The sequence below is a fragment of the Equus caballus genome, chromosome 30 (assembly GCF_041296265.1).
Source record: "Equus caballus isolate H_3958 breed thoroughbred chromosome 30, TB-T2T, whole genome shotgun sequence".
NCBI lineage: Eukaryota > Metazoa > Chordata > Mammalia > Perissodactyla > Equidae > Equus > Equus caballus.
In genome coordinates this window covers 29,633,841-29,653,427 of record NC_091713.1, presented here as the reverse complement: position 1 = coordinate 29,653,427, position 19,587 = coordinate 29,633,841, and the positions used below count along the sequence as shown (strand labels likewise).

Sequence of the window (19,587 nt, the reverse complement as noted above, 5' to 3'; positions counted from 1 at the left end):
AAGGATTATGTTTATAATTTTTTTTATGAACTGCAGGGTATCCTACAAAGTGCTTAAAGAGAGAAAATCTTTCCAGATAACTCTAACTTTATTTAGCAAAATCAGGTACTACACAAGGAAGTGGAATTACATAGATAAAACACAATCTCTACTTTTGATTGCATTTTGCATGTTTTCTTATGACTTTAATCTATATTTGTGACAACTTCGGCATAAAACTGTAGAATATCAAGGAAGAGAAAAAAGCTTACTCTTTTCTAGATATAACTGCATATAAATGACAGATTATCTTTGAAAGAATAATTGCAGATATCTCAGTAGCAAGCATAGAAACAATAATATAATGGAAAATTTTCTTTAAGCATTAAGAGAAAATAGCTGTACATTCTATGTGCAGTTAAAATGTTAGACAGGTTTTTAAACAAAGACTGCAAAATCTGTGACTATTCGATTCTTAATGAAATAGTTCAAGTAGATACACTTAAGAAAAAAGAAATTAGATGAAGATTGAAATTCAAAAAGAAATGATAAACAAAGAAATTGGTAAACATGTGGAGATTCATCTACTCAAGTGTTGACTGTATGAACAATGATAATAATTTCTTTTTTTGCGTGTGTGAGGAAGATTGGCCCTGAGATAACATCTATTGCCAATCTTCCCCTTTTTGCTTGAGAAAGATTGTTGCTGAGCCAACATCTGTGCCAATCTTCCTCTGTTTTATGTGGGATGCCACCACAGCATGGCTTGATGAGCAGTGCTGGGTCTGTACCTGGGATCCGAACCTGCGAATCCTGGGCTGCCGAAGCGGAGTGCATGAACTTAACCACTACACCACAGGGCAGGCCCCAATAATAATTTGAGTGGTAAAAAACAAAGCAGAACTTAAATGCTGCCAAGAATAACAAGTAGGTTGGGAGGGGCTCGATCAGAGTTAAAATGTTCCTGCATTCTTGTAACGGGAAGAAAGTAGATATTTTTAAAATAAACCTTATACTTTTGTCAGTTGGGTATTCATGCCAAGGTTTTACGGATAATAACTGAAAGAGGTTAGAAAGAGTATATATTTTTCTAACCAGTAGATAAAAAAATGAAAAAAAAAAAAAACCCCTACCAATCCAAGATAAGAAATAGGAAGAAGCATAAAAGGACAAATATAAAGCTTAAAATAAAAAGGATGAATTTAATCCAAATATATCAGAAGTCACAATAAAATTAAGCATTAATTAAACATTTCAGTTTTCAGAATGAGGTGGTCTGACTGAATTAAAACAACTTAGCACAAGAACAATGATAACAATTTCCAGACATACGCTACTTACAAGAGATCCACCTAAAACAGAAGGACAGGTTGAAATATATTTCTCTATTAAGTTAAAAAATATTTATTAATTGCCTAGAACTCAATAAGTAGTGAAAAAAACCCGATTTACTAACCTCAAGAAATTTCAACCTAGTAAAATTTGAAAGTAAAATGCTGAAAAAAGATGTCAGACAAATTTTAGCTAAATATAAAAGCAATTAACACTAGATTGGTATTAGATGTAACAGACTTGAGAGCAAAGACCATTATTAGACATCTAAATGCCATTGCGTAATGATAAAAATAAAAATTCACCAGGAAGATATCACAATCCAAAACTTTCAGGTACTTAATAACAACAATTAAAAGAATCTTTAAGATTCTTGAAAGAATCTTGAGAAGTGGACAAATCCAGGAGTAACAATGGGAAATTTTAATTACCCTTTTCTGGAACTGTACATCAAACAATTAAAAATTAAGTAAGGATTTACAAAATTGAATAGTAAAATTAACAACTTGATCTACAAGACATATATAAAATTCAGTATGAATGAATACAAAATAGAAATGTACCATCCTAAGATTTCCCAAACAAGTGGGACAAATATCAGAGAATTGCTATCATTTGTCCTCTGGCTGAAATTCAATTAAATATGGATATGATGCCAAAAGCACATTCAATAAAAGCAAAAATAGACAAGTGGCACCACATCGAACTAAAAAGCTTCTGCACAGTAAAGGAAACAATCAACAGAAAAGGCAACTTATGGAATGGGTGAAAACATTTGCAAACCTGATAAGGGGTTAATTTCCAAAATATATAAGGAACTCCTACAACTCAACAGCAAAAAAACCGATAACCCAATTATGAAATGGTCTAAAGACTTGAATAGATATTTCTCCAAAGAAGACATACAAATGGCCAACAGGTATGTGAAAAGATATTCAGTGTCAATATCAGGGAAATGCCCATCAAAACCACAATGAAATATCACCTCAAACCTGTTAGAAGGGCTGTTGTCAAAAAAACAAAAGACAAGTGTTGGCCAGGATGTGGAGAAACTAGAACCCTTGTACTCTGTTGGTAGAAATGCATATAGGAAACAGTACGGTGGTTCCTCAAAATAGTAAAAAGAGAACTACCATATGATCCTACAGTCTCACTTCTGGATATTATTCCAAAAGAGTTGAAATCAGGATCTCGAAGAGATATCTACACTCCTACGTTCATCGTATCATTATTCACAATAGTCAAAATGTGGAAATAACGTAAGTGTCCATCAATGGATGAATGAATAAAGAAAATGTGTTGTATGCATACAACGGAATATTATTCAACTTTAAAAAACAAGGAAGTCCTGCAATATTACACACCCTGAATGAAACTTGTGGACATTACGCTAAGCGAAATGAGCCAGTCACAGAAGGACAAATACTGTAGGATTCCACTTATGCAGGGTATCTAATATAGTCAGACTCATAGGAGCAGAGAGGAGAATGGTGGTTGGCAGGGGCTGAGGGAAGGGGAAAATGGGAGCTGCTAATCAGCATGTGTAAAGTTTCAGTTATGCAGGGTGAATAAGTTCTGGAGATCTGCTCTGTGCTTATAGTTGACAATACTGTTTTTTTTACACTCAAAAATCTGTTAAGAGGGTACCTCCCATGTCAAGTGTTTTTACCACAATAAAATAAAAATAAATTGGAATTCAATCTTTAAAAGATATCTAAAAATTCCTCATGCATTTGGAAACGAAAACAAAATAAATCAATAAAAAGCACACAACAAATCAAAATGGAAACTGGAAAATGTAAACAAAAGATAAAAATGTTATGTGTCAAAGTTTGTGGGATAAAATTTAAGTGATTCTTAAGAGAAATTTTAAGCATAAAATGCTTATTTTTTAAAAAGAAGAAAGACTGTAAAATAATGAGCTAAGTGATGAATACAAGTTAGAGAAATAACAGTAAGGAGAACCCACACAAACCAAAGGAAAGGAATAGAGTAACTGAAAACAAACATTAATGAATAAAAAACAACTATAATTCTAATTTAATAGAAAGGGAACATAGAAATGATTAAGAAACAAATTTGGGGGCTGGCCCCGTGGCCGAGTGTTTAAGTTCGAGCTCTGCTTTGGTGGCCCAGGGTTTCACCGGTTCGGATCCTGGGCATGGACATGGCACTGCTTGTCAGGCCATGTTGAGGCGGCGTCCCACATGCCACAACTAGAAGGACCTGCAACTAAGATATACAACTATGTGCTGGGGGGATTTGGGGAGAAAAAGCAGAAAAAAAAAAAAAAAAGATTGGCAACAGTTGTTAGCTCACGTGCCAGTCTTTAAAAAAAAGAAACAAATTTGTCCATTTCTGTGTAAAGTTAACAAGGAAGTCTCTGATGGAGGAACAAAAAAGGGAGATGTCCTAAAACAATATTAGGGATGGGAAAAGGTCATGGCCACAGGTCTACAGATCCAATAGGTGTTTAGCACTATCATAGGAGAGGACTATGAATGCAGGAAATAAATGGTGAAGTTTCTATCAAAATGTAAATTACCTTGCTGACTGAGAAGTGAATAAAAAATTTGAATAAATCTATATTAAGGGAATTGAGTGAAAGGTTGAAAATCTTCATCTTCCCGTGCATGGACATACATCTCTCCTCCCCTCCGCCTTCACTTACACTCACAAACGTGCAAATCCAGCCCCAGATAAGATTACAAGTAAATTTGACCAAATACGCCAGCAACAAATAATCCCAATACCACATAAACTTTTCCAACGACTAGAGAATCAGCACCCTTGTAAACACATTTCATGAGGCTAGTAAAACCTCTATACCAAACCCAGAGAAAGACAACACCAGAAAGGACAATTGCAAGCTCATCATTCTTATGAATTTATAAGCAAAATTCCGAAGATAGTAGCAAATTCAATCTAATATTGTGTAAAAGAATATGTTAGGACTAAATTGAGTTTGTTTCAGAATGCAGCGTTTTACCATTATGAACTTTATTAGTGTGTTTCACTCCAATAATAGATAAAAATCCTGTCATCATCTCAATAAGTTTAGAAAAAGCATTTGATAAAAAATATGCAACACTCACTTATAATAAAACTCCTGAAAAAATAACAATAGAGAATTTCCTTAATCCTGTGAAGAGTTTCTTACCAAAAACTTACAGCAAATGTTGTATTAAGTGTAAAACCTTTAAAGCATTATCCTGTGATGTTACTATCATTATTTCTATAACGTTTTGCTGGAACGCAGAAATTAAAAATAAGTATAACTATTAGCAGTGAAGAGCCAAAATAACTGCAATTATCATAGGGTTTCATTTTCTCCTTATAAAATCCAAGGAATGATACAAGCAAATTATTTGACATCAAAGAAAGTTTAATAAGGTTGTTGAAATACAAGATTAACATGTAAAAATAAAGAGCTTTTCTTTACATAGTTTCAACAATGAGAAAACTATATAGTGACAAAAATTACGTAGAACTTCAGAATAAATCTAACAGGAGATATGAAAGAATAACTAGAGAAAATTTAGTGTTTTTCACAAAACAAATAGAGGACCTAAATAAATGAAGAACTATATTATGTTCACAGAGGAGAATATTGTAAACATATTAACTCTGCCCTTATTAACCTCTATATTCCTTATAATTGCAAAAAAATTTACATTACAGCTCTTTTCTTTGAATTTGACAACCTCTTGCTATAATTCATATGTAAAAGGAAAGGTCAAAAATAGCAAAGGCACTTTTTATAAAGGTCGAGAGAACATATCTAGATTTACTCTAAAATTACGGAAATTAAAATAGCGTGGTATCTGAACAAAGAAAGACAAATAGAAAAATGAACTGGCACAGAACAGTTGTACTCATATTGAAAAATAAAATGACAGAGATGGAAATCAGCAGACAATGTAGATTACTCAATAAATAGTGCTGAGATAATTGATTATACGCATTAAAAAATCCATAAATTTAGACCCCAACCTCACATAACACACAAAAATATGGGCTAAAGACATAAATGTTAAAACTTTAAAAAAAACTAATGGAGAATATTTTTATGAGCCTGAGCTAGAGAAAGATCCTTAAAGAAAAAGATAAAGGAATAAACCTTAAAGGAAAAGTTTGGTAAATTTTAGTAAGTTAAAGTTAGCACTTCTGTACAGATTGCAAAAGGATATATACTTGTATATAAAATTTATATAATGTTTAAAAACCCACAAACCTATACACATATTATTTATAGTTATATGTAATAAAAATATAAAGATATGCAGGTAGATTATAAAACCCTAAATCTACAGAGTGATTTTCTTTTTCTTTTTTTTTGAGGAAGATTAGCCCTGAGCTAATATTGGCCTCCAATCCTCCTCTTTTTGCTGAGGAAGACTGGCCCTGAGCTAACATCCATGCCCATCTTCTTCCACTTTATATGTGGGACACCTACCCCTGCATGGCTTAACAAGCGGTGCATAGGTCCTCACCCGGGATCTGAACCGGTGAACCCCAGGCTGCCAAAGTGGAGTTTGAGACCTTAACCGCTGCACCACCGGGCTGGCCCCTAGAGAGTGATTTTCGATAGAGTTAGGAATTGGGATATATACACAGGGTCACCATTGTCCATGCAGTGGGCTACTTTTACCAAGTCAAATATGGCGAAATGTAATGATGTACAAAAAAAAGTGGTGGATCCATGAGTCTTTGACATATTATTATGTATAATTTTCTCCATGCTCGAAATGTTCAGTAACAAATTTTTTTAAAAGATGCAAATTTTATATTTTTAAACTAAAATAACAGGAAAGTGAAGATCAGAAAAATGGTGGAGGAGGTCAATAGCTATAAAATGAGTTCAAACAAAAAGGACTAGGGCTTTTCAAGTGTAGAAACTGGAAGAGTGTGAGAAGACGTGATGGAGTTCCACAAAATTAAGAATTTCATGGATCAAGTGAGAAAAGATCTGTTTATTAAATATTGAGTGAAGGATGCTAATGGGTCCTTTTTCCTTTTAGTGAAATGAGTTGAGGAAACATCCAAAGCTCATATCGCTTTATTCAATAGCTAATATAATTATGAAACAGATTGAGATTATAAGTGAATTAAATCTCAGAGACATATTATAAATTTGGGACCTAAAAGAAAATTCATGTGCCAGAGCACTGATATATTAAATTTTTAGTCCTGAGTCAGAACAGAGCATGTCAATATTCCGTGGTGTTAGGAACAGGGCCTAGGTGAGAAAGACCATGTGACTGACAGCGATTTGCAGAGTCTCACATTGGAAGTGTCCCGAAAGTCATCTCAATTCTAACCTGAGGTCGCCAACTATGGAATCGAGGCACAGAGAAGTTACAGTTTGCTCAAGTTCACAATAGCTAGTTAGTGGCAGAGTCAGGACTATCAATCTGTGACCTCCATGCCAGTAATTTTATCTTTAATGATTCTGCCTCATATTCCTATACTTTTGGGGGGTTAATGGATTACAGTGCATGCATTCCTTCTGAGCTTGCATGATTTTATTTTCTGTCTTTTTAACTATCTGTGATTGGTAGCTGATATCTGAAGAGCACTGAAGCAGAATTTCAAAAAGGTGGCCTTTCTTAACTACAGATCGCTCTTCTAAGCATTTCTATCTTTGTGATGAGAAAGGGAGATTTTACATATTTACTTTCTTCTTTAAATGGGCCAGAATCCATAAGTGAAAAGATTATGATTGTATTTATGAAAAAAAAAAAAGGAAAATTGATGAAATGGATCAAATTGGGGATTTCAAAATATGCCCATTAGCCACTAGATGTCACCACAAGCCACTATAGTTAAAAGCCAATGTGTTAATTTTGTAGGAAAAGTCAAGAGCAACATTTTTGCTGAAGCGTTGATACTTTTATAGATCTCTTTATTTTCACCCCTGGGATTCTTTATCTAGGCCCTAGGTGGAAAGATTAATTAGGAATAGGTTTCCCATAGTTATTTTCATAGTTCATGAACTAGGAGTAATCGTGGTACTGAGGATTTTAGGGACCAGAATGGTATGTTTTATCAACGTTAAATAATGACAACATTTATCGTGTCTTAGGATTTCACCTGTCAAACACGTTATTCACAAGAGAGAGAAGGTGGAGGAAGACCCAAGATCTACCCTGACTCTTTCGTTTCAAGGTGGAGGGTCGGAGGGCTGCCCAGGAGAAGGATGACCACCTTGGATGATTTTGCTGGAACTTCAGCTTTGGTACCCAAAGGGCACCTCACTGGGCCTGGCTAACTGGAAACTAATCGGGCATCTATTTTCTCCTACACCAGTTTGCAGTCCTACACTTTAACCTCTATGAAGGTTTGTTTCCTTCGGGTAAAATATTCATTTACTCTTGGCCGAAAATGAAGGTGTTGAGTTTTCGGAAATGGTCTGTCACATCCATCATTGACTTCTTTGGTTTTTTCAGTCCCCTGTTTCAGAAAAGAAAACTAGGACAGAAAAAAACATTTTGGGTTCTCTTTTTCTCTACCGTGGTGCTCTTGGTCAATACATCATTCTATTCGATTTCTCAGCATTGAACCCCTTGAAGAGTCCTCTGCCTTGTAAGATAGAGCCCATGGCCCACTTTGTAAGTGAAAATTTAAAATGCTCCGGTCTCCCTTGCAGCTAGGACATGGGTACATGTCATAGCACCTGCCAGTCAGATGCCTCTGCACCATAATATGAATCAGAAGCTAGTCACACGATAAAGGGGAACAGCAGAATCCTTCCAGGGAGAGTGGTGTGTGGGCGGCAGCCACAGCCTGTTTCCAGGGCAGCGGGGCTGTGGAATCCAGTACGACCCAGTACAGCATATGTGCCCAGTGTTGGGAGTGTCAGCACAGCAGGCAGCAGTGTCTGTGCCCAGCGGGGTGGTAATGGCCAATCCATGGGACAGTTTTGCAGCAGGATTTGGGATGGAGTTTCCAAACCCTGGGCAGCCTAGAGATTATAAGAGCTACCCAATAATTGGCCTTCTAATACATAAATTTCTTTTTATGCTTATTTTGTCTTATTTTTGCTTACAACTAAGAATTCTGACTTATATGCTTCCAGTTTCCAAGGCAGAAAAACTTGGATGCCTTCATTGTGGTGAAATAAGGCCTATCACTCTTTCTTAGCAGATTATCATAGATTTCCTCTTTGCTGCTAATAACGTGCTGGATAAAGTGGTGGTGGTGATGGTAGTGGTATATGTGTGTGTGTGTGTGTGTGTGTGTGAGAGAGTGTGATGTGTGTGTGTTTGACAACAGGGAGAAATTTCTGCCATTATGGGCCAAGGATGCAGGTCCTGCCCTTAGTATTTGTTTGTTTAAGTTCTGCATCTTTTCTTCATCGTTCAGAACAGTACGTACAAGTTACAGTACCTGCAGCCAGAAGAATGTCACAGCTTTTATGTGGAAAAATGGATGAACATACATTAGTAGGAGGAAGGGCATTGGGTTCTTGCTCTGGAGCAGGATTTGAGTCCCAAATGCTGGAAGATCTGTTGGAGACCTCTCTATGCATCAAAAGCATCTGAGCCTCAGACACCTCAATGAAAATATCCCATTCCATATTCTTTTTACTGTGATTTCCATACCCATTGGCTTATTATTGGAAGGTTAGGTGTTTTCCAGAGCATATTGGTTACGAGCATTGGGGTCTGACAGACTTGAGTTGAAGTTGGAATCCCATCAATGGCAATTATTTTCTAGGTGATCTCGGACATAAGGTATTTAAATGTATGGAAAAATAGATTTTTAGGGGGGGAAGATTAGCTCCAAGCTAACATCTGCTGCCGATCCTCCTCTTTTTTGCTGAGGAAGACTGGCCCTGAGCTAACATCCATGCCCACCTTCCTCTACTTTATATATGGGATGCCTGCCACAGCATGGCTTGACAAATGTCCGCACCTGGGATGCAAACCAGTGAACCCCAGGCCGCTGAAGTGGAACGTGCGAACTTAACCGCTGCGCCACCAGGCCGGCCCTAAAAATGGATTTTTAATTACACAAGTAATACACAAAGCTATTCTCCTTATGAAAAGTGAACAGTTATAGATAAGGCTAAATAAAGCTCCTTGAACCCCTTCAGTGCCCCAGTACCTGACCTTCCCCCAGGCAAACTCGATCACCCTTTTCCTCGCTGTAGAAAGGGTGTGATAAAACCTACTGGACAGGTTTAGGGGAGGCTCCCTCACCCAGGAACCTGTGTGAAAATGCCACTTGCTTTGGGAAGCCTTCCCTGGTCCCCCAGGCTAGGTCCGATTTCCCTGCTCTCTACTCCCACAGGCAGACTTCTTCATAGCAGCTTCATAGCTGACTTATTGCCTGAGTTACAGCAGAAGGCTATTTACCTAGCACATCCAGGATTTGGTCTGTACGAGATTGATGATATAGCCAGAGTTTAGATAACCTTAATCCCAAAGAAAATAGAGCAAGAAAAAGGACGTCTTGGCATGCAAAGTATATATTCCACACCAAGTGTGTATTTTATATTTGTATAGAAATGCTGTTGTGTGTTGCTTAACGACCTGGATATGTTCTGACAAATGTGTGTCAGGCAATTTTGTTGTTGTTGTGCGACCATCGTAGAGGGTACTTACCTAAACCTAGATGGTATAGCCTCCTACACACCTAGGCTATGTGGTGCTAAGATTATGGGACTACTGTCATACATGCGGTCTGTCCACCAAAATGTCATGATGTGGCACAAGCCTGTATATCTATTTGCATTCTCATTTCCCTCAACAGGTGAGTGAACGTGGATTTCAATCCATTAACTGAGGTATTCAAGAAACTGAAATTTCTCATCTCCTCTAACTGAATTCAAATCTCTGGTTGTTCTGGGGGTTTCCATAGAACTGTGGTATCAGGATAGGGAGTGTTAAGGGATAGATTGAGGCATATTAAAGATTTTAAGAGTTTATTTGAACAAAATCTATTTGAATTGGGCAGCATCTAATTTAGCAGAGAGAAAGGAGCACTGAGGAGCTGTACGAAATGAAAGACTTTTATAGACAGAAGGGAGCAGGAACAAGGAAGCTATGCTGGCAAAAAGCGGATTGGTTATGGATTTATTTTTTTTTTGGAGGAAGATTAGCCCTGAGCTAGCATCTGCCACCAATCCTCCTCTTTTTTTTGCTGAGGAAGCCTGGCCCTGAGCTAACGTCCATGCCCATCTTCCTCTACTTTATATGTGGGATGCCTACCACAGCATGGCTTGACAAGCAGTGTGTAGGTCCTCACTCGGGATCTGAACCAGTGAACTCAGGGTTGCTGAAGCAGAACGTGCAACCTTAACCACTGCGCCACCAGGCTGGCCCCTAATATCAAATTTTATTGAATTGTGGTCTGTGTAATTTCTTCTTTGGGAAATTTATCGACGATTTTCTTTGTGATCAACTTTTCTAATGTTCTTTCTCATCTTCAAAAGAGATACATTTATTCTCTTTAGAAGGAACATATGCCTGGTAAGAAAGATACATTTTTCATCCATCACAATTCTTTTGAACTGTGCTGTGTTTATTTGGAGGAAATTTACTGAGAGGCCTTAGTGGTTGGGAGTGTGATGTTGAGGAATGGAGTCAATGGCAGACACCTTTGTGCTGACAACCCCCGGCCCTCAACCCGCTCTGTTCCATCTTTGAGGATGAAATGGCCTTGGAGGCTGACCCCATCCTGTGGGGTGGGCAGCTAGTCCCCACGGCAACTTGTCTCACCTTTCCTCTCACTGTTTACCTGTGGAGTACACTCATTTTAGGATGCTTCTCTTCTCATAGCCGTACTGTGTTCTGGGAGTTGTAGTTTCTGAATGCGTATGTAAAAAGAGAAGCAGACAGTATTATATGGGTAAGGGATTTGATTCTGATTGTAGGAATTTTATTTGGGTCATAGATTCTTTCTGACTTCTCAGAGGGTTTTGTCAAAACAATCTTCTCTGGGATAGTCTATGGACGTAAAAAATCCATATGGTTCAGTGTGTGTGAAATTTATTCTCTTGGCACATCTTCACAGACTCCCAGTAATCAAATTTCAGTAATAGATGTTTTCACATACTGTAAAAATTGCAGCAGAAAAGGTTTTTTGAGCCTTAACAACTTTGGGTCTCTGACGTGTTTATTTCTAATGCGTCTCATTTTCTTATATGGTAATACAACAGCACTAAAATAGAGACACAACTTTTGTATCAATTCTTAGAAATAGAATGGAATAGAAATAGAGATATAATTGTATTACATTATCAAAAGTCAGAACGCAACCATTTACATTACATCTATACCTACAAGTGAAAATATTGGATATTGGCTCATTCATGATTTTGATTCATTGCTCATATGTAGATTTTACAGTGAGTTACACATCTTATACACAGCTGGTAATTTTGGGGGGCAGGGGTCAAATGATAAAACCAGTTCATGAAAGATAGGTTAGTACTCTGATATTGTAAAGACATTGGATTCAGTCTGGGAGATTTGATTCTTGTCCCATTTCTGTTTACAATCAATATGACATTGAGCGAGTCATTAAACATTGAGTCTTATCCTTAATGAGAATAATAAGGATGGCTGCCTTTTTGAACTCATAAGTTCTCCAGATAACAGGAAGAAAGGCAAGATAACGTTTTACTAAGATAGCAGGTACTGCTATAAATACCTTGTCAGCTTTTCGTTGACACTTCGGAATAATCTTTCATGATAAATATTATTGTTTCCTTTTTACAGGTAATATAAATAATTGAGTTGCCCGAGTTCACAGGGGCAGGAGATAGGACGATTGGGATTTGAACCTCCAAGTTGGTGCTCAGTCCAGGACAATGTGCCATCTGTGGAAGCTCTTTGTAAACTCTAAAACACTATGCAGAACTCATAAGCTCATAATATTAACAATGTTTTAACCAATCCAATAGGCCACATATTCATGAGTCTTCGTCATGTTTTCTCCATCAAGACTTTGTAAGCAGCTGAAATGGCAAAGAGCATGCAGCCATTATGCGGTAGCATTAAAGACACAGCCTAAGTTGGGATTCCAAATGGTTATTAAAATACTATCATTCAGCCTTTAGTGCTTTTTTAAAATTTATTTTAGAGTTGAAAATAATGGGAATTCATCGTTGTTTTATAAACTTTCTTTGAAAACATTTTTATTAGTTAAATAAATTAGGTCAAGTACAGTTGGCTAGCCCACTTTCATATCAGAACTTTACAGACTTGAAGAACTAGTGGTCTAGGCTATCTCAATATGGTGAGGTGATCTGAATGTTTTCAAAGTTACCAAAGTAGAAGCACATGTTAAAATGATAAGGGACTGGCCTGGTGGGACAGCAGTTAAGCGCGCACGTTCCACTTCAGCAGCCCAGGGTTCGCCGGTTCGGATCCCGGGTGCGGACATGGCGCTGTTTGGGACGTCATGCTGTGGTAGGCGTCCCACATGTAAAGTAGAGGAAGATGGGCACGGATGTTAGCTCATCCTCAGCAAAAAGAGGACGATTGGCAGCAGATGTTAGCTCAGGGCTAATCTTTCTCAAGAGAAAAAAAAACACCCACATATTAAAATGATAAGGAAAACAAAAGAAAACAAAACAAGAAGTACATTGTAATCCACAACACGTCATATATCTCCACATCTCGATAAGGATGATGACGCTTACGTGTGGTGTTAGATGTCACCCAAAAGCATAGGCCATGATTAAAAATAGCTGTGTGGTCAGACATGTGAGACCACAAAGGGGAAGAAGTCTAATCTTGAGCCACATGTATTTTTTAGAAACAGCCTAGTGCCCATTTATTTACAGCAACAAGCTTGGCCATTCGCTGGTAACCAAGGCAGGAAGAGGTCATCGGATGTGAATGCAAAATTTTAGCTGTTTCAAGTTGAATGACTGTAATCTTGAAAGATTTGTGATTATGTTTATTGACAAAAATAATAATTAAATTTTATATAAAACATTATTTGCATAGCACTTTAATATATGTTCTCTCATATGTTTTTCATGATATTATCTTGAGGAAGAAAGGGTAAGTATTTTTATTATCCCTATGTTATAAATGAGGGAATAAAGTCAAAGAGGTTGACTTGTCCTCGGTCACACAGCTATTTATTGGTGGAGCCTAGACTTAACTCTAGTCTTCTAATCACAAAGACTGTAGACTTGGAATAAAGTTAAAAACCATAAGAAAAAGTTATCCGGGTCCGTTTCTTTGTATACAGTCTATACGTTATCAAAAAGAAAGTTATCTCAAGAATCTGTTGGCAGCAGATGCTTTAGTATTTCATAGAATCCTACAGTGGTAAAGCTAGGTAAGACTCTAGAGATGTAATCGCGCCATTTCACTTTATTTTGTGTTGCAATGATAGTTCTTTTCTGTTAATCCATCAAAACCAACTTTTAATTGCTCATATTTGTCAAAAAAACATTAAATAAACATAATTTATAGGAAGTTTGGTCATAGGAGGCTAAATACTTTTTTAATGTACAAAAAAGTCACAACAAGGTATATTGATACAATCATTATAATCTTTAAGAGAGAATTTAACCTAAAGAAGTTAATTCAAAGTCTACTTCCATTATGGGGTTTATATTTTACTCTTCCCAGTTTGTCTTTTACTTAATATATATTTTTTAGATAAACACCAACAACAGAATAGAATTTATTTTGGAAGATGACTGAGAGCTTGGGACTAAAGTATTTCTACAGCTTTGACATCATGCAAATAGTCTATCTATCTATCTATCTACTATCTATCTTTCCATCTATATATGGGTTAAATTTACAGTCCAGCACTTTATAATTTGTTTTATAAAAGTTCCATACAGCTCTCCTATTTTGAAATATTCTGAATTTTGAAATGCAATTTCATGCTGAGATAAAATATTTGCTATGTAACTGCAATGTTGTTAGCAAACAATTGTGTTATATACCTGGGGGAACAGAGAATTATAAGATATTTTATGTGGTACAGATGAAAACTACTATAAAGTTCAAAGATGATATACTAGTGAAAAACTATAATATTCTCAGTGAAGTAGGACTTGAAGTGGGCTTTAAAGGATAGATTTGGCTTTGAGAAGAGAGGTATAGCATTCTAAAAATGGTGAACAGCAAAAAAAAAAAAAACACTCTTAGAAGCAGAGACTAGAATAGAATAGTGGTTACCAGGGGCTGGGAGGTGGGGAAAATGGGGAGATGTTGGTCAAAGGGTTCAGAATTTCAGTTATGCAGAATGAACAAGGTCTGGAAAACTAATGCCCAACACAGCGACTACGGTTAATACAAACACGTGTCCCTTGATGATGAGGATACGTTCTGAGAAATGGGTTGTCGGGAGATTTCATCATTGTGTGAACATGATAGAGTGTACTTACACAAACTTAGATGGTATAACCTGTTACACATCTGGGCTCTGTGGTACTAATCTTACGGGATCACCATCATGTATGTGGTCTGTCCTTGACGGGAAACATCGTTGTGTGGCAAGTATAACCTATTACACATCTGGGCTCTGTGGTACTAATCTTACGGGACCACCATCATGTATGTGGTCTGTCCTTGACAGGAAACATCGTTGTGTGGCAAGTGACTGTAATACTGTATTGTACACTTGAAATTTGCTAAGAGAGTAGATCATAATCATCCTCATAAAAAAAAGATAACCATGTGATACGATGGATATGTTAATTAGCTTGATTGTGGTCATTGTTTCACAATATATATGTGTATCAACTATATCTCAATAAAAACTGGGAAAAAAGAGAAAGAAACAAAAAACACACGGGAGTGGGATAAATACTGTTGTGGATCCTATAATGAAGAGGCTGAATCTGTTCATTTACAGGATGGGCCAGACTGAAGAAATCTGTGAACTAGAATTGACAGACTCAAGTCTAGGCCAGCTCTAAAACATGGAATCAAGGTCATCTGAGAAGTGGACATGTTGGTCAGTGTGTGAAACCAGGTTGTTCGACTGTTGGGAGAAAGGAAGGTGGGTCACTCTAATCAAGGGTCCCAAACAAGTAGACATCAAGCAGGAGAGGGGCTGTCAACGGAGGCTGAAGCAGCAGTCAACAAACGGAAGACCCACAAGATGGGAAGTTAGTGGAGATCCATTAGTGGGGGTGTAATATTAGTGCCTGGGTACATCGGGTTGATAAAAAGTAAATTAAGTCAGTATGAGGCACTAGTGATCAGAAGAAAAGGTGAAAGCTACTTGTGTCAAAGTGGAAGTAAGCAGCAAGACTGGTTCAACATACCCCCAGTAAATTATTAATGGAGAGATTCTTGTTTCCCCTTGTTTTAAGCGTAGGATTGCTCAGAGCCTAGAACCAGGGTTGAACAGGTGGGTAGGGACATGGAGGCTTCAAGAGGGGAGGAGTATAATGATTAGGCACCAAACATAGCATGCTCTGTGATTGGACTTGTGAGCGTGTGTTGGAGTACAGGAAATAAAGTTGGATCTGAACACCTTAGAAAGTGGAAGAAGAGTTCTGGTTTGATGTGGTTGGTGTTCAGTAGGTTCCTCAGCTGGAGAACAACCACATCAAGGTAGTTCTCTATGCAAACTCTTCTAGCAGTAATGTGCAAGGTCAGGAAGGTGGAGCAGATGAGAATATTTTGTAGCAAATGGAAGTGTGAAGTCACCGGGCACGTGAACCTCGTATGTCAGGCAGTTTCAGAGAAGTTGTAAGGATAGAAGTTTCAAATGCAGTGGGTTGAAAATTGAATAGGAAGTGAGTCAAGGGGATGCCTGGGTGAAAGGGAAAATAAATGGGAAAGTCATTAGAGAGAAACTTGGTATCGTTTCTTTTGTTTTCTGAGAGGAAACACTTGATCATTTCTATTTCCATAGGGACCCTTGAGGAAAAACGCTTCTCTGCTTCTAGGACAAAGAAGAATGGTTTTTCTGGGCAATTCTGTTTTTAATGTTAGGAACAATTTTGATTGTGAAATGGGTTAGGTTTTTCCACTTCTCCTTGACTGTCCAAAAATTCAAGTTAACTCTGATTCAACCGTGGTGTCTAGATCTTCATGGGATGGGTTTTAAAACTCACTCCTCACTCCGTTTGATAGACCTGGTCTGATTTTACTCCCATTTTCTCTTGTTTTTCGTGTCATGTTTTATTTCTTTCTTTTGTTTTGGAACTTTATGACTCATTTATGTCACTTTCTGGAATGAGATGTACCCCTAACAACAAATATATTTCCTGGCACGGGGTAAGATCTTAATTTGTATTTGTTAAGTGGATTAAATAAATCGAGCATAGAATATGAGGAAAAAGAGGAATCTCCTTGACATTTTGAAGGATGCCGTGACAGGGGTTACTAATAGATTGGAGAAAGGCAGTGGGGACAGGAAAGAGTAAAGATAAGGATTGGTCCTAATCTGGAATTCTGGTGGGGATACCTGGAGTAGAGGTGGGTATTAAAAAGTAATGCAGAGGGGCCAGCCCAGTGGTGCAGTGGTTAAGTTCACATGTTCCGCTTCGGCAGCCCAGGGTTTGCCGGTTCGGATCCCAGGTGTGGACACAGCACCACTTGGCAAGCCTTGCTGTGGCAGCATCCCACATATAAAGTAGAGGAAGGTGGGCATGGATGTTAGCTCAGGGTTAATCTTCCTCAGCAAAAATAAAAAATAAAAAATAAAATTAATGCAGATTTATAGAAAAACGATCAGCTTAGATTTGAAGAATCTCCAATTGGCTACCATATGTAAAAGGCTTCAACCTTTTGACTATCAGATGATGCCTCCTGCATTCCTCATTTTCGAGTTTGTTTAGAAGGAGGAGGGCCATTCTGAGCAGAAAGATGGGCTCTTTCAGAGGAAGGATGGTGATGATTCATGTCTGTTGGCATTTCCTAGGGGCCTCCTATATAGGACGGTCTCACATCCATGCTGGACATAGTTAGGGACCGTTTTCTCTAAAGTTACAGAACAATTTAAAAAATTCTGGGTTTCTGTTGTCACCAGGATCACTCTTTAAATTCTAGTCCTTTTCAAGGTGCATATGACACTAACATTGTAGACAGTTGGAGGGAGGGCGGGGGGCACCTCAAGAATGAAATGAGAGAACCAAGACTAACCAATGTTCGGCTGGCCTGGTGGCATAGTGGTTGGGTTCACGAGCTCCGCTTTGGTGGCCTGGGGTTCACCGGTTTGGATCCCGGGTACAGACCTACACACTGCTTATGAAGCTATGCTGTGGCAGGCATCCCACATATAAAATAAAGGAAGATGGACACAGATGTGAGCTCAGGGCCAATTGTCCTCAGCAAAAATAGGAGGATTGGCGGCGGATGATAGCTCAGGGCTAATCTTTCTCAAAAGAAAAAAAAAAAAGAATAAGCAATGTTCTTAATAACATGGGATATGGACTGAAAAAGTTAGCAGGAATACATTCAAATTTTCTATCTAATTCAAGCAGTAAGGAGTGCTTCCTTCAAATAAATTCACATGAAAATAAATAGGACCTGAATGCAATATAATCCAAACATATGATGTGATTAAGTGAGAAAAAGATGCAGACACAGACTGTGTTGACAGAGGAGAGGTGGACTCAAGAGAGAACAGTTTCATTGTATTCTGCTGGCATCCTCTGCTCCCAGTCTTTGTAACATTCTTTAGGGGATTTTGACGAATGCAGGCACATGCTGGGGACAGTGACTGCAATGGGGCAGGTTCGGGGACCAGTCAGGTCAAGAGTTGCACAGGATTTGAGGTTGTTAATTCTGGAGAAGAGAAGATCTGCTAAATATCTTAAAATATGTAAAGGATGGGGCTGGCCCCGTGGCCGAGTGGTTAAGTTCGCGCGCTCCGCTGCAGGCGGCCCAGTGTTTCGTCGGTTCGAATCCTGGGCGCAGACATGGCACTGCTCATCAAACCACGCTGAGGCAGCGTCCCACATGCCACAACTAGAAGGACTCACAACGAAGAATATACAACTATGTACCTGGGGGTTCTGGGGAGAAAAAGGAAAAAAAATAAAATCTTAAAAAAAAAAAAAAAAAAAATATGTAAAGGATGTCACGTGGAAAAATAACTTGATTTATTCTGCAAATCTCTAGGGAATATACCAAAACCATTAAGCGGGAAATCATGAAATATTTATTAGTTGTCTCTTGCTAGGTGGAGTGCCAGATGCCGGGGAAAGAGGAGGAATAAGACAGACACAGCCCCTGCATTCAAAGAGGGAGAGGTTGTGAAACCTAGAAGAAAATGAGGTGAATGCCAAGGGGGGAGGTATGGGATACCACGAATGCATATGGCAACGGGACCAAGTGGTAGAAGACATGGAGAGCCAGGCATTTAAATAATAATTATTATACATAAATGAAGTGGCCTTGCCAACCCCTGACCCGCCTCCTCCAGTAAGGAATGCCTCATTACAAGATTAGTTCTAGGAGCTGCCCGATGGCTTTCTGTGCAGGATCTCACAGGGAGAATATTTTCTTCAGGTGCAAGATTGCATAAGTGAGCCTCTTAATGGAGCTTCCAACTGCAAGAATTTATGTGCCATATTCAAAGTTTCAGTTGCAAGTGTGTATCTCAGTTGAAGTCAGTTAAAACTTTTAAATGTGTGAAATAGTTAAGCAACCACCAGTTTTGGTTACTTCCTTTTGTTGTGTGACTAAGTGGTCTTATTTATAAAAAGCATTGAGTGGGTGGAGCTAAAATAGGGTGTTTGAGAAGGAAGGATGGGTTTAATACCCTTCAAAAGCCCATGACCATCCTTGGGTTTTAAATAAACTTGACGGAAAAAAAGGTCTCACCTAGTCTCCTTTTTTTCCAGAAGTTCCCCAAAAGCTGGTGCTTTCTTGTCTCTGGAATAACCAGAGAAAGAAGGAAAAGAGTCATACTGTTTGTGGTTACGTCATTTAGTGGCAAGATTAACTGTTGGTTGTCATCTTCGGGTGGTGATTTGCGAGCCTGGGTCCCATAGCTGCCCTGAGGTCATTTTCTTTTTGTCTGAATTATCCTGTGATGCTTTCTGAAAATACTGTCTGGCCATTAGAGGCCACTGGATTAATCATGAAAATTTCTACTTTTAGATTGTTTTCAAAGAAAATTTAGATTTTAATAATCAAAATGCAGAAGAGAGTAAGGCAACATTAAAAGAACACCAGACTTAACTCCCAGAGAGCTGAGTTCTAGTCTCCTTTTGTTTTGGGTACGCTGGACGGGTTTGGACAAGCCCTTGTGTCTCTGTGTCTTTGGTTCCCTAAGTGTCTAAATAATCTAAGGGTCTGCATGGATCATCTCTAAAAGTCCCTTCCAGCT

The 19,587-nt window shown here is 38.1% G+C and overlaps 1 long non-coding RNA gene across 1 annotated transcript in view; it reads left to right on the top strand.

The window, feature by feature from the left end:
* The window catches only part of LOC106782902 (uncharacterized), a 160,567-nt gene extending 145,300 nt beyond the window's left edge, over window positions 1-15,267 (top strand). Inside the window, exon 5 of the long non-coding RNA XR_011434177.1 lies at window positions 15,151-15,267. This is a non-coding gene — a long non-coding RNA (uncharacterized lncRNA). The remainder of the gene's footprint in view (window positions 1-15,150) is intronic.
* The last annotated feature ends 4,320 nt before the right edge of the window (window positions 15,268-19,587 follow it).